The sequence below is a fragment of the Tupaia chinensis genome, unplaced genomic scaffold (genome assembly GCF_000334495.1).
Source record: "Tupaia chinensis unplaced genomic scaffold, TupChi_1.0 Scaffold000605_1, whole genome shotgun sequence".
NCBI classification, from domain to species: Eukaryota; Metazoa; Chordata; class Mammalia; order Scandentia; family Tupaiidae; genus Tupaia; species Tupaia belangeri.
The window spans coordinates 541,986-566,581 of record NW_006160123.1 but is presented as its reverse complement, the minus strand read 5'-3'; the positions used below and the strand labels follow the sequence as shown (position 1 = coordinate 566,581).

The 24,596-nt window shown below is 38.1% G+C and overlaps 1 protein-coding gene and 1 pseudogene across 4 annotated transcripts in view; both read right to left on the bottom strand.

The window, feature by feature from the left end:
- TTBK2 (tau tubulin kinase 2) overlaps nucleotides 1-24,596 on the bottom strand; it is a 173,262-nt gene that overhangs the window by 93,265 nt on the left and 55,401 nt on the right. The gene's annotated exons all lie outside the window — the stretch shown is intronic.
- On the bottom strand, nucleotides 12,341-23,277 carry LOC102499664 (transcription initiation factor TFIID subunit 13-like; annotated as a pseudogene).

The following is a 24,596-nucleotide window of genomic DNA, read 5'->3' as shown; positions in this document are numbered from 1 at the left end:
GTCCAGGACTTGAACCATGGTTGACCATATGGGAGTCCAACACCCCTGTTCTGTAATTGTCAGAATATTAATTTTGTATCTCTTTTTTTACTTTTTAAATTTTTTTTGAGAGGTTTTTGCTATAGGGCACGTGCACTCACCAGAAAGACAGAGAGACAAAAAGTGAGAAATCATCCCCCGGGGGGATGGCCACGCCCCAATCCCTTCTCCTCCATTCTCTTCTCGGGATCTTGGGGATGCATGCACACGCACCTGGCGTGAGTTCAAGCCACAGGTCAGGGACTTGAACCACGGTCAGCTACATGAGAATCCAGTGACACAGCCATTACACCAACTGCTGGTCTAATTTTTCTAAGATACAATAAGAAGCATGGATTTTAAGGATAATTAAAAAATAAAAATAAAAAATATATTTAAAGCATGGAAGTGTCATATTAGTTGCCAGGTCTGGGACTTGAACCATGGTTGGTCATATGGAAATCTGGCACTCTACCTACCATGTCACCCACTGGCCTCAACTTTTTATTTTTTAAAAATTTATTCCTAAGAATTTTATTCTTTGTGATACCATTGTAAATAAAATCATTCTCAATTTTATTTTTGAATTGCCCACCGCTGATATATAGAAGTACAAGTGAACTTTGTACATTGATCTTGTATTTCGCAATCTTCTTGGACTTACTAGTTATTTGGTTGTTGGAAAAGTCATGACACATTTTTTGCATGGAAACATATGACATGACTTTTCCAAAATTCTAATATAACAGTCTCTTAGGAGATTCCTTAGGTTATTCAAGATCATATAATCTGCAAACAGAAAGGGTTTTACTTCTTTACAACTTAAGGTGTGTGCATTTCATTTTCTTGTTTATTTATCCTGGTCAGATCTGCATTTGCTTAATGTGGAATAAAAGTGGTGTGAGCAAAAATCATTATCTTAGTCTTAACCTTAGGGGTTATTCTGATTTTACCACATTAGCTATCAATTTTTATAGATGCCTTTTGTCAGGCTGAAGAAGTTTCAATCTTCTGTTCTTATTTTGTTGAGTCTTTTGATCATGAAGGATTTCAAAATTTATTAAAGAGAGTTTCTGTATCCACTAACACAATTATAGTTTTTTCCTTATTTTATTGACAATAGTACATTAATTAATTTTTATGTGTTGAACCAATATGGAATTCCAATGATAAATCCTACTCAGTCATGGTATAAAATCCTTTTTATATGTTACTGGTTTATTTTTGCTTGTATTTTGCTAAATATCTTCATCTATAGCCTTAAAAGCTACCAGTTGATAATTTCACTTTGTTTTGATATCATTGCCTGATTTTGGCATCAGGGTAATATTGGCCTCATAATGAACTGAAACAGGTTCCCTTCTCTTTTGTTATTTATTAATTAATTAATGCATTCATTCATTTTGCAAAATTTATTTGTCTATGTTATGAATGGGGAAAAGCAGGAGAAAGGGACCGCTGTTCGGGTCTTGAAACACCATGATACCCAATTGGCCTTCCAGTCAGCCAGAATTACAGGTGCACAGGAACACTCAACATGTTCAGTTCAACTCAGAAACCAAACCCAGGACCTTCCAATAGCTCCAGTATTACACAGTGGTGCTCTACAACTATGGCAGGTGGTAGTGTGGTGGTCTATACCATAGCATTAAAAATTACAACCGTGTAGCAGTTACATTGCTTGAGTCCCACATGGCTGACCATGGTTTTTGTCTCAGACCTGGTGGCTTCATGTTTGGTAAGACTAAACTTAACATCTGGCAAATAAGGAGTATGTTTCTGTAGCTGTGTGACTGTGCCCTTCTCAATGTTATGCATTAGCTCCATGCCAATTTCCCTCCTCTACTATGAATGGGAATGTGGAATCCACAGTAGGAGTTTAGAGTTCAGGTTTTCAAAGGGTAGTTTCCTTTACTGCTAGGGTGCTGTGGTGGGAGAATTTCTCCAGAGTTTCCTATCTTCAGATGTTTGATTCCTGCTTACCCAAACCTATCTGCTCCCAAAGTGGCTAGAGGTTGAGCTGGATAGGTGGAATGTAAGGTGGTAGATCGCTTATGCTCATGCAGGCTGGAGTGCCACAGAAGTAGAAAGAATAGAGTATGTCGTCAGATGACTGAAAAGCAAACTAGATGGCCAGCAGGTGGCATGGTGGTAAAGATGCTGGACTCCACATGGTTCACTGTGGTCCGAGTCCTGAACCTGGTGGCTTGCTTTCTCTTTCTCAATCTCTGTCTCTCTCTGGTGAACACATGTGTCCTATAGAAAATATTTAAATAATAATTAAATAAAAATCAAACCAGAGTCCCAAGAAATAGGAGAAAACCAGGAAATACCACCCTTCAAAGGAACATAATAACTCTTCACCAAAAATGGACAGAACACAAGAGGTCACAGAAATGTCAGAAAAAATTTCAAAATATTCGTTGTGACAAAACTCAATGAGATGCAAGAGAAAACAGACAACCAATTCTAGATGAGAAAATCCTTCTATGTCTTGAAGGAGGAACTGATAAAGAAACACACTGAAAGCAAATCAAACAGAACTTCTGAAGATAAGAAATATGGTTTGGGAAATCAAAACATCCTTTGAAAGTATCACCAGCAGGTTAGACCAAGCAGAAAAAAGAATCTCTGACCTTGAAGACAAAACTTCCAATTTAGCCCAAGCTACCAAAAAGAATAGAAGAATAACCATTAAAAATCAGGACAATATATGGGAATTCCTAGATACCATTAAATGGCTGTTATCTGCGTAATAGGTATTTTAGAAAGTGAAGACACCAGCGAAGGCATAGAAAATCTCTTTCATGATATATTAGCTGAAAACTTTCCAAATTTAGAGAGGCATGCAGTCAACCAAATCCAGGAAATATAAAGGCCACCAAATACATACAGCATAAGAAGATCCTCTCCAAGGCATGTCATAGCCAAATTGGTAAAAATCAAAGACAAAAACAATATTCTAAAAATGGCAAAAGAGAAATGCCAAGTTACTTACAAAGGTTACCCCATTATACTAACACCGGATCTCTCAACTTAAATGATGCAGGCAAAGAAAGAATGAGAAGACATATTTAAAATACTGAAAGAAAAATGATTTTTGCCAAGAGTTCTATACACAGTAAGATTATCCTTTAAATGGGAAGAAGAAATAAAATCATTCCCAGATAAACAATGATGAAAGAATTCACCAAAACGAAACCAGCTCTTCAGGAAATATTTAAGGGACTATTATACTGGGAAAACTAATGGAGATAAACAGAAGAGAAGACAAAATAACTTTAAAAAAAGGCTAAGTCCACACATATAAATAATACTGAATGTTAGGATTAAATTTCCTAACAAAAAGGCTAAAAATGCAGTTTCAACTATATCTTTCACATAAGAAAGGTTAAATATAAATTCACCAATTACTTTATAGACAATTGTCTCCACAGGTTTCAACTTATATATTATAACCATTACTCGTTACATAAAACTAGATAACAGAAGAAGACAAGTAGCTAAGTCTTTCTTTGGAATGAATTTAAAGAAGACTAAAATCTAGAACTTTGTAGAGCCTGTAACTCACCATGTCTTCACTTTTAAACACCTCTTTCCAATTTTGTCTTGTTTTTGCTTTTTTGAGGACTTACTTCTTCATGCATAGTGTTCTTATAAGAACTCACACTGAATAATTTTTTTCCTATCTCTTCCTAATGAGTTGTTGCTATGTACAATTTTACCTACCTATCTCTAACTGGACGAATGATCTATGCATAATATAAACCCTTACCTCCCATAGTCCTCTACATGGAAATTTAAAATTCTTTCATTGGCTATATTACTTTGTTTTTAAAAAAATCCATCCTTATTAATGTATGAGACTTTTGTTGTCTGATTTTTAATCAATTTGTTTTTCTTTAGAACTGTATTTCACAGTAAAGAACATTATACACATTTCAGTACATACTTCCAGAATAACCAGTGGAGCAGGTACTGGATGTTCACAATATAATATAAAGTTAAATGTTGAAGGAGGTAAATATGTTTATATACTTGATTTATTATACACTTCATATATGCTTTTAAAGATCATTCTGTACCCTACAAAGATGTGAAATGATGATATGTAAATTATAAATTACAATAAATGCTTTAATTGGCAAATGAGTACAATCACGTATCTCTTACTGACATTCTGACAAACGCAAAGTTAGTTGATTTTGTTACTGTGTGAACATCAGAGTGTACTTACAGAAACCTAGATGATATAGCCTACTACAAACTTAGGTGTTATGGTATAGCTCATAATTTTATGGGACCACCATCATAGCTGCATTTCAACATCATTATACAATGCATGATGACAAAGGTTTCACTGTTTTCCAAAGGTGCTACATATCATTTTGAATCTGCCACAGTAATGTGTGAGGGATCTAATCGCTCCATATCCTCCTCAGCCCTTAGTACTGTCAACAGTTTTAATTTAAGTCATTCCAATGGCATGCAGTAGTATCACATGCTGCATTCTCCTAATGTTCAGTTACGCTAAACATTTTTTCATGTGCAATTTGCTAGTCTATACCCTCTATGGAAGTACTAGGCAAAGCCTACTTGATATTCTTAGACTGTTTTCTCACTATTTAGTTTTTAGCATACGTCACGTACTCTGAATATAAGACCTTTGCAAGTATATGACTTGTAAATAACTTCTACCAGTCTGTAACCTGCCTTTTCATTCTCTTTTCTTTTTTTTTTTTTTTTGTAATTTGCCAGAGGGCACATGAGCTCCCAAAGAAAGATGGAAAGAGAGAGAGGGAAAAAGAGAAGAAATATGAACAAACTGCCGTCCGCCTTTCACCATTTCTCCTCCTTTTTGTGGTTTTGGGCATGCACGAACACACACAGCTTGATTTTCAAGCTGTCACTTCCAGGACTCGAACTATGCCATAGGCCATGTGGGATCCAGCACCTTAACCTCCATGCTATTTGTGCACTTTATTGTAATTTTCTAGACATGCTGTTTTCAATTTTCAGTTACTAGTATTTAGAAATATGATTGCTTTTTGTGGTCTGACCTTACATTATCTGCTAAATTATTTTTTCCCAGAAAATTTTTCTGAGGATTCCATGAGATTTTTCCACATAGATAATCATGTCATTCACAAATAGGGACATTTTCACTTCTTTTTCAATCTGGATGCCATTATTTCTTCATATATTTTTACTGCACCAAACTCATTCTCTTATTCTGAGTCACTAATGACACAAATGTTACATATTCTGATATTGTCTCACAGTCCATGAGGCTGTTTATTTTTTAACCTTTTTCTCTGTGTTGTTCAAATTAGATCATTCCTATTGATACACTTGCAAGTTAACTGTCACCTTTCATCTGTCAGGTCCATTTTGTTATTAAGCCTATCCAGGGAGTTTTTCATTAACATTATTGTATCTCTCAGATCTAAAAATCCCATTAAGTTCTTCTTTGAATCTTCTATTTCCTTGCTGAAACTTTCTATCTTTCTGCATCCTTTTTTATTTTTTGGAGAGTTTTTTTGTTTGTTTGCTTGTTTGTTTGTTTTTTGCTATAGGGCACGTGCGCTCGCCAGACAAACAGAGAGAGACAGAGAGACAGAAAGCAAGAAATCACCCCCCAGGGGGATGGCCACACCACAATCCCTTCTCCTCCATTCTCCTCTCAGGATCTTGGGCACGCACGCACACGCGCCCAGCATGAGTTTAAGCCACTGGGTCCGGGACTTGAACGGCGGTCAACTACATGGGAGTCCAGCAACAGCCATTACGCTAACTGCTGGTTCCCTATTGAAGTAACTCTTAACATCTGTGATTTTGGGACTGGCATCACTTTCTCTCTTCTTCCAAGTTTTCCTGGTTCTTTCGAAGTTGAATGATTCTCGATTGTATTCTATTCTATTGTATTGGACATTCTGAATATTATATTATGAGGCTCTCAGTCTTAAGTCTCATCAAGAATACCAATATTTTTGTTTTAGCCAGGAATTGATCCAGTGGAGTTTATGCATCAAGTTCTGACAAGACCTCTGCGGACTGAATTTCTACCGTGAGTTCAGTTTGCAAAGCTTTTGCAGTTACATTGAATGTGTTCTACTTCACTTTTTTCCACTAGTGTCCCATTCAGTTTCCAGTCTGAGATGTGGGCAATGGTCTATTCCGTAATTCAACTCTCAGTGTCTACGTAAGCTACTTAGGATCAAACCCTTGCATCCACAGCTTGAAGTCAGTTCAGGAATCCATAAGTAACATTAAGTGGTCATTTTCCAAGTTCTTCCCTCTTCTACGATCTTTTAGTTCCTCAGGGATCCTCTTTTCTAGCCTTCCAGCAGAAAGCTGGGACTTTATTAAACCCACTTAGCAGTGCACTTCCCATAACTGTGCCCGCATCGGGGCCAAGCCACAAGAGAGAGGGAGAAGGAAAGGAGAGCAGATTTGCTCCACTCTCTTCAAACCAAAGTTCTTCGGATCTGAGAGAGAGTTTCCTCCCTCTGAGTTTTAGGCTCCTGCCTGATCCCACTGAGGCCACTGCAGTCACTGCCCAAGGATAACTTGAGGCCTGGTGCAAGTGAACGAAGAAAAGAAGAGAAAGATGTGAGTTCTCCACACTTTCTCAGAACATTAGGAGATTTCATTTCTGCTCAAGTCAGAACTAGAAGACTTCTCCAGATGTTTTTCTGTCCATGTAAAGGCTCACTTCCAAGGTGCAGGATATACTAAAATCAGACTGGAACACACTGGAAGGAAAAAAATGATAAACTCACAGCCAGTTCAGGGATACTCTGAACTCTGGTCTTCCCCAATCTGCCTCCTACTATTTACTTTTCAGAGTCCTCAAATAGTCACTCCAAGGATTCTGTCCAGGTTTTATAGCAGCATTCTGTGGGAGAGACAGGGTGAAGTGTGCTTACTCTATCTCATCTGGAACCAGAACCTGAACTAATGTTTTCCTTTTTACTTTTTCTTTCTCTCCTCCTTTCTTTCTTTTTTTTTAAAGATTTTTTTGCCACAGAATGAGTACACTTACCTGAGAGAGAGAGGGGAAAGTAAGAAATTACCTCACAAGGAGGATAGCCATGTCACAATCCCTTCTCCTCCATTCTCCTCTCAGGGTTTCGGGCATGCGCATACACATGGTCCGTGTGACTGCTGTGCTTCCAGGTGCAGGGCTCAAACCGGAGTCAGCTATTGTGAGTCTAGTGCCTTAGTCATGTCTGGACTACTGGCCCTGGACTTTGTTTTTTTGTAATCACATAATTTTATATTTACTAAAACTATTTATATAACTGAATTTTTAAAAATTGAAAATGAAAAACAAATCCTGTAATACTCTTGTGAGGAAAAAGGAAATAGCAAGCTAGTAAGATCACATTTCTTATTTATAGACAGGGTTTTTTTTAGCTATAGGGTGCACGTGCTCATGGAGATACAGAGAGAGACAGAGAGAGAAAGTGAGAAAGCACTCTCTGGGGGAATGGCCATGCTGCAATCCTTTCTGCTCTCGGGATTTTGGACATGCATGCACATATGCCCTGCTTGAGTTTCAAGCTGCTGGGTCCAGGACTCAAATCACCATCAACCATGTGGGAGTCCAGTGCCTTAACCATTATGCCACCTGTTGTCCCAGGACTACATTTTAAAAAGATATATACTTCTGGATATTATACATTTATGAAAAAACTGAAATCCTTTTTTAAAAATTATTTATTTATTTGTTGTGATTTCTCAAGCCACTGGGTCTGGGACTTGAACTATGGTGGGCAATGTGGGAATCCAGTGCCTTAACCAAAAGTGAGCAAAAGTGAAGTTCTTCATTATACTTTTCTTTATTTCTTTGAATCTTGTTTTACTCATGGATTTTTATAGATATCAGGACTATTATACATTTTATTTTAGGTTTTTGCAATAGGGCATATGAACTCACAGGAGAGAAAGAAAAAGGGGAAGGGAATGATCATGCTGCAATCCCTTCTCCAGACTCTCTTTTTTTTAGAGAGAGATTTTTGCTATAGAGTGCATATGCTCTCTGGGGAGACAGAGCCAGAAAGCAAGAAATCACCCCCAGAGGGGACTGGTCACACCATAATCCCTTCTCCTCTATTCTCCTCTCGGGATCTTTGGTACGCATACACACGTGCCCAGCATGGGTTTAAAACTGCCAGGTCCAGGACTCGACTACCTGGGACTCCAGCAATGTAACCATTATACCACCTGCTGGTCCCTCTTCATTCTCTTTTTATTTTTTTTTGTAGAGGGTTTTTTTTGTTTTGTTTTTTGTTTTTGCTATAGAGCATATGCACTCGCCAGACAGACAGAGAGACAGAGAGACAGAAAGCGAGAAATCACTCCCCAGGGGTGAAAGAAAGAGAAAAAGGGGAAGGGAATGGTCATGCCGCAATCCCTTCTCCTCAGTTCTTCCCTCGGGATCTTGGGAACAAACACACACATGCCCGGTGTGAGTTTAAGCCACTGGGTCCAGGACGCAAACCGCGGTCGACTACGTGGGAGTCCAATGACATAGCCATTACGCTAACTGCTGCTGGTCCTTTTTAAGATCCTGGTCATGTATGCACATGTTCACATACCTAGAGTGATTTTCAAGCTGCCAAGTCTGGAGCTGGAACCATGGTCAATCATGTGGAAGTGCAATTCCTTAAGCATCATGCCACTTGCTAGTCCACAGAACAATTATACATTTTTTTGGAGAGGTTTTTGCTATAGGGTATGTGTGCTCGCTAGAAAGACAGAAAGTGAGAAATCATCCCCAGGGGGATAGCCACACTGCAATCCCCTTTCCTTCATTTTCCTCTCGGGATTTTGGGCATGCACGCATGCACACATGCTGGCATGAGTTTTAAGCTGCCAGGTCTGGGACTCAAACTATGGTTGACTACGTGGGAGTCCAGCAAAGTAACCATTACACCATCTGCTGGTCCCTATTATACATTTTTAAAAAGAATTATTTTATTTAACTTCATTTATTTATTGATTGATTTTAATTTGACTAGAGAGGGACAAAGAGACAGAGAGAAGGAAAATGAGAAAGCAAGCCGCCAGGTCTGGGACTCAAACTACAATCAGCCACATCGTAGTCCAGAGCCCTTAACCACCACACCATTTGCCAGCTCCCCTATTATACATTTCTTTAAAAGAAGGAATCAAAGCAGAAGTTATTCGTACTGTGAGACAGAAACATCAATATGCAAGTGAGAGGCTATTGACTTTAAGAAACTGAAGACAGGCCGGCAAGTGGCATGGTGGTTAAAGACACTAGACTTCCACATAGCTGACCGAGGTTTGAGTCCCAGACCTGGTGGCTTATTTTCTTGCTTTCTCTGTGTCTCTCCTATGTCTCATTCTGTTCAAATTAAAAATAACAATAATGATAAATTAAATAAAGGAAATAATTCTTTAAAAAAATACTGAAAACAGTTCAGGATGATTAGTACTGAGTGTAAGCCAAAAAGGTTTTTTAAATTATGTACTTATTATTATTATTTTATTTATTTATTTACTTAGTTAATTTGACCAGAGAGAGATAGAGAAAGACCAAGAGAGAGGGGAAGTGAGAAAGCAAGCCACCAGGTCCAGGACTTGAAACTGTGATCAACCATGTGGGAGTCCAATGCCTTAACCACTACATCATCTGCTGGCCCAACCCCAACAGTTTTCTGAGAAGAGGCAGACGCAGCAAGTTGGGGTCAATTCAGCATATTATGAATTGTGTTAAGGTATACAGGCTTTTCTCTGAGAAAGGGAAGGCCCTGAATTGCTTTAGAAAGCGTTGGGAACTGCATGATCACTCTTGCTACAGAAATTCAAGTGGATAGAAAACAAGTCTTACTGACTGAATCTAAAGAGTCACATCAAGTTTTAGAACAGCACTTGTATATATTTTACGTTTCTATATATTGTTGGGGGAGGTTGATAATGTGCATCTATATGTATGTACATATATGTACTATATACATGTACTATGTATATGTACTATGTACTATATACATATAGTTACATAGACAGGATTATAATATGTATCTGGACAAAATACAGGGAACTAGTAACGATGGCCAACTTTGCAGAAGGAAAGTAAGTAACTGACCCAGAACTTATTTTTCACTTTATTCTTTGTATTTTTCAGTTTTTACTATGAACGTTTACACTTTTATAAAGCTTTGTAAAAAAAAATGGAGGGTCTTACATGTGAACTGGATAGGAGATATGTAAGATATTAAAACAAGTGAGAATGAGTAACATTCAGTAACACTGCTCCTGTTACATAGTTAGCAAACACTACTATAAATCTCCCCACAAATAAAATATCTCCAACTACTTATAAAGTAACTTCATAGCACAAGTAAACTTTAATTATATTACACTATACTGTACTGATTTTCAAGCATAGAGAAATATAAAGAGAAGGTAAAGAGTAAGAGTGAAGGATAAAGGTATTTATAATTACCATTATACTTCATTCTTATTATGAAAGAAATGTGTTTGCACTATTCTTTTAAATTTCTTAAGCACCAAAAGGTATAAAGGAAAAAAGTAAAAGATCTTCTCCTGGGGCCAGCAGGGAGTGTGGTGGTTAAGGTGCTGGACTCCCACATGGCTGACCACAGTTAGAGTCCCAGACCTGGTTGCTTGCTTTCTCACTTTCTCTCTTTCTCTTGTCAAATTAAAAAATAGTAATTAATAAGATTAAGTAAATAATTTTTTTTTTTAAGATCTCTTCTAAGGGCCAGCAGGTGGCATGGTGGTTAAGGCTCTGGACTCCCACATGGCTGATTGCAGTTTGAGTCCTGGACCTAGCAACTTCCTTTCTCATTTTTGTTCTTGTTCTCTCTGGTGAGCGCATATATCCTATAGAAAATTCATATAATAACAAATAACATTAAATAAAAATAGTTCTTGGGGCCAGCAGATGGTGTAGCAGTTACGTCGCTGGACTCCCACATGGCTAACCGCGGTTCAAGTCCCAGACTCTGTGGCTTAAAACCCACACTGGGCATGTGTGTATGCATGCCCAAGATCACAGGAGGAGAATGGATGGTGTGGCCATCCCCTCTTGGGAGTGATTTCTCACTTTCCCTCTTACTCTCTCGCCCTCTCTCCAGTGAACACGTGTGATCTAAGACAAAAACCTCTAAAAATAAATAAATAAAAATAATTCTTTAAAGAAAAAAAATTTGGGGCTGGCAGGTGGTGTGGTAGTTAAGGTGTTGGACTCCCACATGGCCAACCACAGTTCAAGTCCTGGACTTGATGGCTTCCTTCCTCATTCTCTCTCTGGTCAACTGAATAATAATAATTAATAAATAAAAATAAATAAATAATTCTTTTAAAAATAAATTTTAAAAAATCATTTTCTGGCCCCTCTAATTCCAATCCCCTTAAAAGTTTCTTGAGTTTGGGACCAGCAGTTAGCATAATGGCTATGTAGCTGGACTCCCACGTAGTCGACTGTGGTTCGAGTCCCAGACCCAGTGGCTTAACCTCACGCCCGGCGTGTGTACGTGCGTGCCCAAGATCCTGAGAGGAGAATGGAGAAGAGATTGCAGCATGGCCATCCCCCCTGGGGGGGTAATTTCTCGCTTTCTGTCTCTGTCTCTCTGTCTGTCTGGCGAGCGCATGCGCCCTATAGCAAAAACCCCTCCAAAAAAAAGAAAGAAAAAAAAAGTTTCTTGAGTTTTATATGATTTGAAACTTTTTTTATATATATATACATATATATACCTATGTATAATTGTGTGTGTTGAATGCAGACATACATACACACATATTACACACACACACACACACACAAGTATATATGAATTATATTCCATTCCAAGGAACTGTATCTCAGCTCAAAATAATCTAGACCTAGTCTAAGTCCTACATGTCACTTTTCTAAACCCACAACAAGGAACAGACAAACTTTCAAGCCTGCAGATGTTAAATCTTCCAAGTTGGAAAACGTTCAAATGAACACATTGAACAGATAAAGTTATTAGAGACCTCCTAACCCCCTTTAACACAATAATGAACATCAACAAAGACAAGAAAAAGTACCTTTAGGGAGGAAAAATGCACAGGTTGATAAAACAAAAGAGCAGATTATAGGTTTATAGCAGATTAAAGGATATAAAAAAAGGTAAAAGCATATTCTTAACCTTTCAGGTTCCAAAGTGTGACTACTAAGCTCTTCCATGAAAAGTCCCTTTGGAGTAACTTTCATAGACACTCTTCTACACTGGGCAGACCACTGGTCTAACCCAGAGATGATATATTTCTTAATATTCTTATGACTGGGGAAAGAAAGTGGTCATACTTTGCAGCAGTAGCTGGAGACGTCAAGTAGGAAGGCAGGACAGGTGTAGTTGCTCTCCTGCAATAGTAACCCTTCTTCCCAACTTGCAGCTTGTGATCTGCAGCCTATAAGGCAAAAATAAAGTCCAGGACCAATATTCCATGGTTAAAAAGAAAAGCCCAAAATAAGAGCAAAATCACTTCCTCTTTATGGGCTAAAAGGAAAAATATAGTTTCTCCTCCTTTTATATGGGGAAAGACAAATTAATTACTATTTCACTTGAGAATAAAGTTATTTGGTTATCAAACAATGGCATTTACTCTAGTATTCTTGGTATTACTAAGATTTTCATTTACTTTCAGAGAAAGTAAAGAAGAAAAATTTAAAATAAATAATCTTTTAATTATCTTTTCATCCAAGGGAATAGATACACTGAAAACCCTCTGTTTACTTAAGCTAATTTTTTTTTAACTTTTATCTACATTTGTTTTATGCTGACTTTATTCCTGTGTCATAAGTTTTTGCTTCTTCTGGGATATGTTTTTCTTCTGTGAGACTTCCTCTTCTGGTTTAGTTACGATTTGCTCCTTTTCAGTGAGGATCATCTCAACGTGGGCTAATCCACACGAGCCCTGTATGTAGGAGGGCACGTCTTGAGTACCTTGTTCACCTGAATGTGCTCAATGACCAGAGAGTCTACATCTAACCCCTTAAGTTTAGCATTACTCTCTGCATTTTTAAGCATGAGCAGCAAAAATACAGCGCTCTTTTTGGGCCACAGACCTTGTGTCCTGCCCCACTATTTAGCGTGGGCACGTCTACCAACTCCACCATTGTAACGACAGAACGGCACACACTGCTTCTGTAAAGTGACATCCTTCAGATACTTGGTGGCTTTTTGGATATGCATACCCTTGATGGCCTGGGCAGTTTCACAAGTGTTCTTAAAGTGAACACAAAGATTTGAACTCTTGATTTTCATGATTTTGTGGAGTTCTCTGGGTCGAGTGAATTGCGAACCATTTTCAAAGATCACCTCAGGCTGCTAACGAGACGAGAAGCTAATTCTAATCATTAGCAGCGTGAAGTAACGAGTTAAAAAATGATCCAACAACTTTCTAGTCGCTTGTTGACTTCAGTAATGGTTATTTCAGTATAAGAAACTTCATTAAATTGGACATATTATGGAAGGAACACACATAAGACAGTGAGAAATTAGATCTACAGAAAAAGTTTAAAGAAAATCATTTCACTTAAGCATACATTTATGTACCAATTGGAAAGAAGTAAGCAGTCTAAACTTTCAAAGATCCTACAAAGATGTCCTCAGACAAAAAGATATACTAAGTATAAGCAATAGTAATTTTACCATTTTGGGAATTTCTAAAATATCAGACCCTCCCCCCACACACGCACACACCACTTACATACAAAGGTAAAAACTCAAAACAAATTCCTAGACCAAGTAGAAATTATTTTCTAAAATATCCTATTAATTGTCTTCCATTATAATGATGTCTCTCTCTCTCTCCTCCTCCCCAAGTAAGCACACGTGCCCTATAGCAAATTAAAAAAAAAAAAGAGTTAAATATTTATATAGTATAGTCTTGAAAGTCCAAGTCCTAGTCATTCACAGGTGATTTTATCAAGTGGCATTTATTTATTTATTTATTATTGAGAGGTTTTTTTGGTGTTTTGTTTTTTGTTTTTGTTTTTGTTTTTTTGCTATAGGGCATGTGCGCTTGCCAAAAAGAGAGAGACAGAGAGACAGAAAGCAAGAAATCACTCCCCAGGGGGGATGGCCACGCAGCAATCCCTTCTCCTCCATTCTCCTCTCGGGATCTTGGGCACGCACGCACATGCACCAGGCGTGAGTTTAAGCCATCGGGCCGGGGACTCAAACCGCAGTCGGCTACGTGGGAGTTCAGTGACATAGCCATTACGCTAACAGCTGGTCCCTCAAGTGGTATTTATGGCACTCTTTAACAAATTATTTCAAAACCTCAATATTTCTTTTTCTTAGGGAAAAAATCAACAATGAAGTTTATGAAGAAAATAACAACCAAAGTAGAAGAGCTATGTCATCCCATCCTCGCAACTTAATTTACAACTGCACACTGTTACCAAATATGAAGTTACTTGATGCTGTATTTTTGTCACTGAACATAAGTGTCAAGTTTAATATACATAACCCCTACCCTTTAAAAGGCTTGCAATTTAAAAGTAAACACAATTTTTTTAAAATGACACAAATCTAAAAATGCATATAAGGGACCAGCAAACGGCTTAATGGTTATATTGCTGGACTCCCATATGGTTGACTGCGGTTCGAGTCCCAGGCTCAGCAGCTGAAAACTCAAGCCACTGCATGTGCATGTATGCCCAGGATCCTGGCAGGAGAATGGAGGAAAAGAGGCTGCACTGTGGCCATCCCCCCAAGGGGTGATTTCTCGATTTCTGTCTCTCTCTGTCTCTCCATTGAGCCTATGTGCCCTATAGCAAAAATCTCTCTCTAGGGCCAGCAGGTGGCGTGGTAGTTAAAGGTGTTGGATTCCCACATGGTCGATCTTGGTTCGAGTCCTGGACCTGGAGACCTGCTTTCTCACTTTGCCTTTCTCTCTCTCTCTCTCTCTGTCCTCTCTGGTCAAATTAAAATAATAATACTAATTATAATAACAAGTGCAATTAAAGAAATAAATAATTCTTTTTAAAAAACGCTCTTAAAAATGCATATAAGAATAAACAAGGCAAAATTTAGTACTTATAAAAACCTAGTAGGAAAAGTTATGTTAGCTTAAAAGCAATTAATGTCCTACTGTCCATGTTACGGTCTTGATTCTTTCCCAGTACATGAAAACAGGGCTCCTTGGCAAAATGGGACTCCTGATTCCAACTATGGCACAGGGAAAATTTAAGAAAAATGTGAAACAACTTAGGCCAAAAAACAAGGATAACATAAGAGAATAGTAGGCTATACCAGAAGAACAAAGAAGCCAACATAAAAGGGCTTCAACTAACCAAAACCTGAAAATTGAGCAAAAAAAAGAAAAATAACTGCAATGGTTTTAAATACAATATTAATACATAAAAATCCATGAGTTCACAACGATATCGAAAATAAAAAGAAACAACTCACTGGTCATATAAGGTACAACTTGTTATTCTGAAAATTGATAAATAGAAGGAAAACCAAGCCTTTGGCTTGACCTTCCCATACTAAATGTAATTCAGAGAAAACAAACAATTGACAGAATAAAGTTCTATTTTGTAAAATAATTCTAGCTAAGAAATTTAGAAGGAATGAGAAAAATCCCCATTTTGCAAGCCTTAATGAAAACAATAAATATAGGCAAAGTATTCTTGCCAAACAATGACAACAATATGAATCTTATTAAACCTCTAGCTCTAGGACCAGCAAATGGTGTGGAGGTTAAGGTGGTTGGATTGCACATAGCCTGGTGCACAGTTTGAGTCCCGGACCCAGATGCTTATAAACAAGCAGGCACTGTATACATGTATGTATGTGCTCAAAAAAAATCTCAAGAGGAGATTAGAGAAGAAAAGACTGTGGTGTGGCCATCCCCCCCCGGGGGTGTGTGTGTGTGATTTATTGCTTTTTCTCTTTCTCTGGTAATACATGTGCTCTATAGGCAAAAAACAACAACACAAAAACCTCTAGATCTAACTACTAGTTCACAGGAAATATGGAGGACACAGGAACATGTTAAAAGACAACAAAAGGATGAAGTCAGCCAGATGCAGAATTTGGACTTCTCTATCAAACTAAGAACATCATTCCTTCAACACACAAATAGCAAGGCAAAATAAATCAAATTAAATTAAATTAAAAAGCAGGGGGGAGAGAACTCTGTGATATGCCTACTAAATGCAATGCAGTGTGCCTCCCTTGTATGTAAATCTTTTGAATATGCCAACTATAAAATGATATTTTTGAGACAAGGGAAAAATTAAAGACCGGCTAAGTGTGAAACTTGGCACTGAAATGGCACTGAAAATTAACTGTTAATTTTGTTAGACATTTAAGACTACTATGTTTATGTTATTAAATAAGGAATTCTCTAATGCAATCAGTGGGAGTCAGTTAATAATAACGTATCAAGGGAACCAGCAGTTAGCATAATGGCTGTCGCTGGACTCCCAAGTAGTCGACCACGGTTCGTGTCCTGGACCCGGTGGCTTAAAACTCACGCTGGGTGCGTGTGCGTGCGTGCCCAAGACGCCGAGAGGAGAATGGAGGAGAAGGGATTGCGGCGTGACCATCCCCCCGGGGGGTGATTTCTCGCTTTCTGTCTCTGTGTCTCTGTCTGTCTGGCGAGCGCACGCGCCCTATAGCGAAAAACCTCTCCCCAAAAAAATAATAATAATGTATCAATATCGGTTCATCAGGCCCAGCCACCATGGCACAGGCCATCGTGTATCTCTCTGCAGTGCTGGAGGCACCTGTTTACGGGTTTAGAGGAACCTGAAACACACCAGGGTTCACAGGTGCACACACTTGATCCTAGCTGGCTAGAAGTCAGGGAGAAGGACTCACACTGTGTGATAAAACCCTCGTGGCTGCTTGTCTCTCTTTCATGCACACTCTCTCTCATGGTCTCGCTTTCTCAAATGAAACAAACTTGAAAAAAAAAACACTACAGTCTCTTTACAAGCAAAATTAGAAGTAGTGACTTTTTAAAAAATAATTGGGATGATAATAATGATAATGATGATCAGGAAAAATAATGAAAAGCTATTGGATGATGAAATGGGGATTTTAATGTTTCTGTATTGACTCACATGCATGAGTATTCCTTCTGGAAAAAGAAATGTAATACACAGTAAAGTTATATATGATTCAATATAATATATAAACAAGATTATGATGATAATAAATTTTAAAAACTATAAAAAATATAGTTTATATAGTATATACAATATATATAATTTATAGTTTATATAATATATAGTATACATACACACACACGCACACACACACAAGATATATATATATATCAACTAACACTGTGCCCCATAGCATAGTGGTTAACTGATGTGCACTGACAGTCAAATCTCACATGGTTGACCATGGTTCAAGTTCTAGCCCCAACAGACTGGAAAATATGCCAGGCACATGTATGTGTGTCCCAAACTCCTGAGGAGACGTGGGAAAAAAAGAAGGAAGAAAAATAATCATAGCAGCCACCTCTTCCCACTGGTGGGGGGGCTTCCCCCACTTTGTTCTCTAACATATTCATCCCCTGGTAATAAAAAAGATACACATTGTTTCATTAACTATAATAAATGTACCCTAGTACTACAATATGTTAATAATGGGAAAACTGTGAACACTTTCTGCTTAGTGTTTCTGTAAACTTTAAACAGTTCTATAAAAGTAGTCTATTTTTTAATTACAAAAGAAAAATTGGGAAATGAGGCTTCCTCTTCCATTAGGTTCTCTACTCCATTCTTAAAACTAGTTACCTGAGGAAGATTGTACATCCTATTATTTTACTTCTTAAAAGTTCCTTCAGGGAACCAGCAGTTAGCGTAATGGCTATGTCGCTGGACTCCCATGTAGTCGACTGCGGTTCGCGTCCCGGACCCAGTGGCTTGAAACTCACGCCAGGCGTGTGTGTGCGTGCGTGCCCAAGATCCCGAGAGGAGAATGGAGGAGAAGGGACTGTGGCGTGGCCATCCCCCCATGGGGTGATTTCTCTCTTTCTGTCTCTCTGTCTCTCTCAGTCTGTCTGGCGAGCGCACACACCCCATAGCAAAAAAAACCTATTAAAAAAAGAAAAGTTTCTTCATACTTTATTTCTTGTATTAATAGGCTAAGAAACCAAAAGTTTCCCAAGCACTGATTTATAGATAATATTTACAAGTGATACACAAAAAGTTCAGTTTCACAAAGAGTAACATTCAATGTCTTTAAATGCTATTTTAATCCTTATTTTAGGCTAAGTACAATAAAAATTTAATACAATAAACTAAACACACACAAAACCTGTATATTCTGAACTACAAAAGTGGTTTCCACAGTCACATACACTTTTAGAAAAGCACACATTTTCACAATGACACCACCCAAATGCCTATCCTGCTTATTAGACAGGGCCATTCCTACTACTGAAAAATATATTTTTAGAAGCTTTAATCTGATTTGGGAAAATGAATGAGTTCTCCTAAAATTTAACAAACAGTATGTTATAAACTCAAAAGGGTATTACATTGAAAAAACTTTCCAAACAGAAGAACTTTAAGTTTATTAAAAAAAAAATTAAAATCTCATTATATCTGAAGAACAGAATACTAAAATTCTCTTTTAAGAAAAATTTCTTACAAAAAAATCCTGTATTTTCCAACATCATCGCTAAAGAAAACACGACCAGTTTACTGTCTTTTTTCTTAGAGAGAGATTTTTGATAGAGGGCATGTGTGCTCTCAGGAGAGACAGAGAAACAGAAAGCGAAAAATCACCCCCCCTCCCCCCAGGGTCAATGGCCACGCTGCAATCCCTTCTCCTCCATTCTCTCAGGATTTCAGGCACGCACACACACAAACCAGAGGTGAGTTTTAAGTCATCGGATCTAGGGCTCAAACCGCAGTCACCTACGTGGGAGTATAGCAACATAACCATTATGCCATTTGCTGGTCCCCCAGTTTACTATCTTTACTAACCTCTCAGACTACAATTGTCTAAAAACTTCAGAATACATGAAGCATACAGGTCTTCTATCACAGCCAAAGATGCCATTTAGGTTTTACATATTAAACAACTCCAGTATAGCTTACAATGGCACAAATATATGTAATATATAAATAGTATTTTTATCCTTTAGATGGTCAAACTTAGCAGAAACTGCATGGCTTGCAAAGTATTTTAACCAATATTTCGACATTAAAATCCAGTAAGTAATTCAAGCATGGTCATTTATTTATTTCTTTTTAGTGTTTGTTACAGGGTACATGTGCTCTCCAGAGACAAAGACAAAGAGAGGGGGAACTGAGAAAGTGCCTCTCAAGGTGGATGGCCATGCTGCAATCCCTTCTCTATTCTCCTTTTGAAATTTTGGGCATGCACACACATGTACCTAGCATGATTTTCAAGCTGCTGGATTCAGAATTCTAATCGCAGAGTTGGCTACGTGGAATCTAGCCACCTTAATCTACACTGGCTGGTCCCCTAAGTGTGGTCCTCTATAGGCAAGCAATTAAAGGCTTGAATATCACTCCAAAATACAAGACATAGACATAAAACTAGCTTTATATATCTAGATATCAGGATCTTTACTGTAGAAAATATAGTCATATATATGAATTATTCACAAGATAGTTGAATGTCAGAAAGTATAAAAAGTGCCAAGCTCCATAGTTTGCTTCACCAAATGCTTTCCTAGCTCATTTAAAGTCTTCATTCATAGTAAGAAAATCTTTTTTTAAGAATCATTTTATTAAGCTTAAGCTTCCTTCTTTCTTTCTTTTCTTATTATTAATTTGACCAGAGAGAGAGGGAGGGGGGAGAGAGAGAGAGAAAGGGGGAAAGCAAGCAAGCCACCAGGTCCAGGACTCAAACCATGGTCAGCCATGAGGGAGTCCAGAGCCCTTAACCACCATGCCACCTGCTGACCCCATAGTAAGCAAATATTTAACCCTAGCAAACTTCCGTGGGTTCTTGTGAATCAAGGAAATGGTGACTTCAACTTGCATTTGACCTTGTTTTCCAAGTGTATTTTGCCTTGTGAATCATTTCAGGTATGAACTCAATGACAAGGTCTTCAAGAATATCCACTAATTCAGTATATTCATTTTGGTCATCCCCAAACCTATACATCATACATCCAAATTCTTTAGTAAAAAGTCTCTTTGGGGGACAGCAGGTGGTATGATAGTTAAGGTACTGGACTCCCACAAGGCCAGCCATAGCTTGGGTCCCAGACCTGGGGGACTGAAAATTATGTTACGTAGCCAATGCAATCAGAAAATAGAAAAATGGCATTTAAATAGGCAAAGAACAGTTGAAAAAATCTTTATTTGCAGATGGCATGATGGTGTACTTAGAAGACCCAAAGGTTTCCAAGAAAAAACTTCTCAAAGTAATAAATACAGTAAAGTGGCAGGATACAAAATCAACATCCAAAAATCTGTAGCATTTCTATATACAAAGAACAAGTTGACCAAGACAGAACTGAAGAAAGGGATCACTTTTACCATAGCCACAAAATGTATACCTAGGGATAAACCTAATAAAGTCAAAAAAACTTTACAAAGAAAACTATGAAAATCTTTAAAAAGATATTGAAAATGACACCAAAAAAAGTAGAAAGATATCTCATATTCCCGGATTGGAAGAATTAATATAATCAAAATGGCAAACCTACCCAAATTAATCTATATATTTAACACATTTCAATCAAATTACCAGAGACATTCTTGGGACCTGCAGTTAGCGTAATGGCTATGTTGTTGGACTCCAATGTGGTTGACCACAGTTCGCATCCTGGACCTGGTGGCTTAAAAACTCACGCCAGGCGTGTGTACACACATGCCCAAGATCCCGAAAGGAGAATGGAGAAGAAGGGATTGCGGCATGACCATCCCCCCTGGGGGGTGATTTCTTGCTTTCTATCTCTCTGTCTCGCCCTATAGCACGCGCCCTATAGCAAAAGCCTCTCAGAAACAAAGGAAAAAAAATTACCAGAGACATGCTTTACAGATCTAGAAAAGACAATCAAAGCATTTGTCTGGAATCATAAAAGACCCTGTATTGCCAAAGCAATCCTGCACAAGAGTGGAGTGGATAGCATCTCACTTCCTGATTCCGAAATGTCCTAAAAGCTGTGATCATCAAAACAGCATGGTATTGGCACAAGAACAAACAGGTGGACCAATGGAATACAGACCCTAGAAATAAACCTCAAAACACATAGCCAACTGATTTTTGACAAAGGAAACCAGTCAATCCAATGGGAAAAGGAAAATTTAGCAAACGGTGCTGGAAAAACTGGGTATCCACCTATAGAAAGATGAAACTAGATCCCTACCTTTCACTATTACCACAAATCAACTCAAAATGGATCAAAGATCTGAACCTAAGACCTCAAACTATAAAACTACTGGTGGAAAACACTGGGAAAACTCTGGGAGACACTGAGGTAGGCAAAGACTTTTTAAATAAGACTCCCATAGCACAGGCAATAATCCCCAAAATAGACAATTGGGATTACATCAGATTAAGAAATTTCTGCACAGCAAAAGATACAGTAATGAGTGTGGATCAACAACACTCAGAATGGGAGATTATTTTTGAAAACTATGCCTCAGAAGAGGGACTGATAACCAAAATTCAAAGGGAACTCAAATAGCTTATGTGGAAAAAACATGATCAGCCCAATAAAAGATGGGAAAATGAGCTGAACAAAAAAACTCTCTAAGGAAGACATACTAACAGCCAAAAAGCATATGAGGAAATGCTCAACATCCTCATCATAAGGGAGATGCAGACTAAAACCACAACGAGATACCACCTAACCCCTCTCAGAATGGCGAAGAATAAAAATACAAAAAATTATAAGTGTTGGTGGAGTGGTGCAGAAAGGCGAACTTTCCTACACTGTTGGTGTGAATGTAAATTGGTCCAGCCACTGAGGAAAACAATACGGAGGTTCCTCAAAGACCTACAAATAGAGCTACCAGATGATCCAGCAATTCCACTCCTGGGCATGTACCCAAAGGACAGGAGAAGGCTCAGTTAGAAAAGTGCTTGCACATTAATGTTTATTGTGGCATTATTTATAATTACTAAGACATGGAACCAATCCAAATGTCCACAAACAGATAAATGGACTGAAAGAGTATGGCACATATATGCTGTGGAATACTATTTAGCCATAAAAAAGAAGAACCTGGCATTTTATAGAAAGTGGTCAAATATGGAAGATTTATTGCTGAGTGAAGCAAGCCAGGTGATGAAAAAGAGACACTGTATGTCTCCACTTTATACTGACTATCCGCATTCTGGTAGAGATTGAAAGATTGGAGGACACAAAGGCGGTAAAATAGTTATGGACACTGGGGACAGTGTGAAAGGAGGGTGGGAGAGGGGAAGAGTATAGGAGGGAAATCAGGGAGAAAAAATAGAGATGCAAGACATTTGTGGGACACAGAAATGGTTTATCACCTGTTGACGATAACATATATAGTATTCTCAACTGAGGTACATTTCATGTTGGGTAAATTCTCTTTACAACCCAAATGATGTATAGTGATTAAAAGTTTAAAATAATAAGAAGGAGAAGAAAAAGAAAGAAAAGAAAAAGAAAAATCATGCTAGGTGCATATGCATGCATGCCCAAAATCCCAAGAGGAGAATGGAGGAGAAAGGACTGTGGCATGGCCATCCCTTCTGGGGGGTAATTTCTCACTTTCTGTCTCTCTGTCTCTGTCTTTCTCTAGTGAGCACATGTGGTCACTAGAGTAGAAGAGTGGAGTGGGCGGTATCTCACTCTCTGAGTGAGATGGCAAAAATCTAAAAAGAAAAAGTCTCTCTCTTTTCCCCAGTTCACCTTCTGTACTTCCTCCAGTTTCTTCATTTTCTTCCTCAAGAGTTGAGTCTTCTTCCTCATTTGCCATCATACTAGCCCACAAATCTACAATGCCTATTTCACTTTTTCAATACAAATCCTCCACATTTCCCTCATGTTTACCATAAACTACCTCTAATATTCTCTTACACCATTTTCTCTCTTTTCTTTTTTACTTTCCTTCCCTTCCCTTTCCTTTTCCTTTCCTCTCTCTCTTTCTTTTTCCAATGGTTAAGTGGCTAAAACTTTCTGTGCTCCAATAAATACACTTTAATGAATTCACAAAATCAGCAATAATCAACTAAACTCTCATAGGCCAAGTAAAGTCTGACGAAGTTTGACACATCTTCAAACACCCCCCACCCCAAACTTCACAGGTTCCCTAACTGGATTAGGAAAACAACTCTATAAAGAAAGAACATAATAGCTAAAGAAAAAAAAAAAAAAGGATCCCTTATCTGTTAAATAGAGATATATAATAAAGTATTTACAGATGATGTGATGTCCAGAATTTCTTTTACATCAGTTAGGTGGGAAAAAAACACTGCTGAAGTAGGATAGAGATGCAAAAAGACTGACCAGATGCAGACATTTTTTGAAGTTGTGTTTTGGGTACATAAATGTTTATTACATAAGTCAAGTCTTGTGTATATATTTAAAATCTTCATAATAAAAAATTAGAGGAAGAAATTTCTAGTTTCCAGTTCTACCCGCAAGGACCTCGGAAGCTGCCACTTCATCCTAACAATAAATAAAAAGCTGAATAAATGGGGTAAAATCAACTCTTCTTAGAAGAGGAGTCACAGGACAAATTGCTGCCCCCAAAATTGGAAAGACAGACTGCTACATACAAAGAATCATGACAAACAGCAGAAACCACCATAAGAACCTGTGCCAGGGTAAGGAAATGTAAGTTGTAATGGGCATACTGCCAGAGGCTAAGCTAGGTATGGACAAGCCTGCAAATTAAAACTCCACTGGTATCCAGTCATGGCAGGTATGATTTTGGCTTACAGTAGTTCAACCAGGTTTTCAGCAAATCCAAGAGAAAAATTACCTCATGCTATCATCGGGGAAAGAGGAAAGAGTTATTATTATTATCTTTATTACTGCTATTACTGTTAGAGGGTACATGCACCAGAGAGTACTCACCAGACAGTAAAAGAGAAAGCACCCACCCTCCAATGGGGTATGGTCACACTGTAATCATTTCTTCCATTTCTCCACTCCATCAGGATTTGGAGCACGTGGCATGTTTTTCAAGCCACCAGGACTGGAATTCAAACTGTGTTGCCATGTGTTGCCAGTGTTTAACCTCTGTGCTACTGGGCCAACCAGGAACCATTTTTAAAATATCTCAGAGCACTCTATTCTTTATTTTTATTTATTTATTTATTTTTGAGAGATTTTTGCTATAGGGTGCATGTACTCGCCAAAGACACAGAAAAAGACAAAGAGAAAATGAGAAATCATCCTTTAGGGGGGATGGCCATACCACAATCCCTTCTCTATTTTCCTCTTATGGTTTTGGGCACACCTGGCAGGAATTTTAAGCCACCAGGTCTGGGACTTGAACTATAGTCAGCCATATGGGAGTCCAGCACCTTAACTACTACTCCAACTACTCGTCCCCAGCATGCTACTCTTAACAAGGTCTGCCCTTGGGATAAACTAGTTAACCAAGGTTC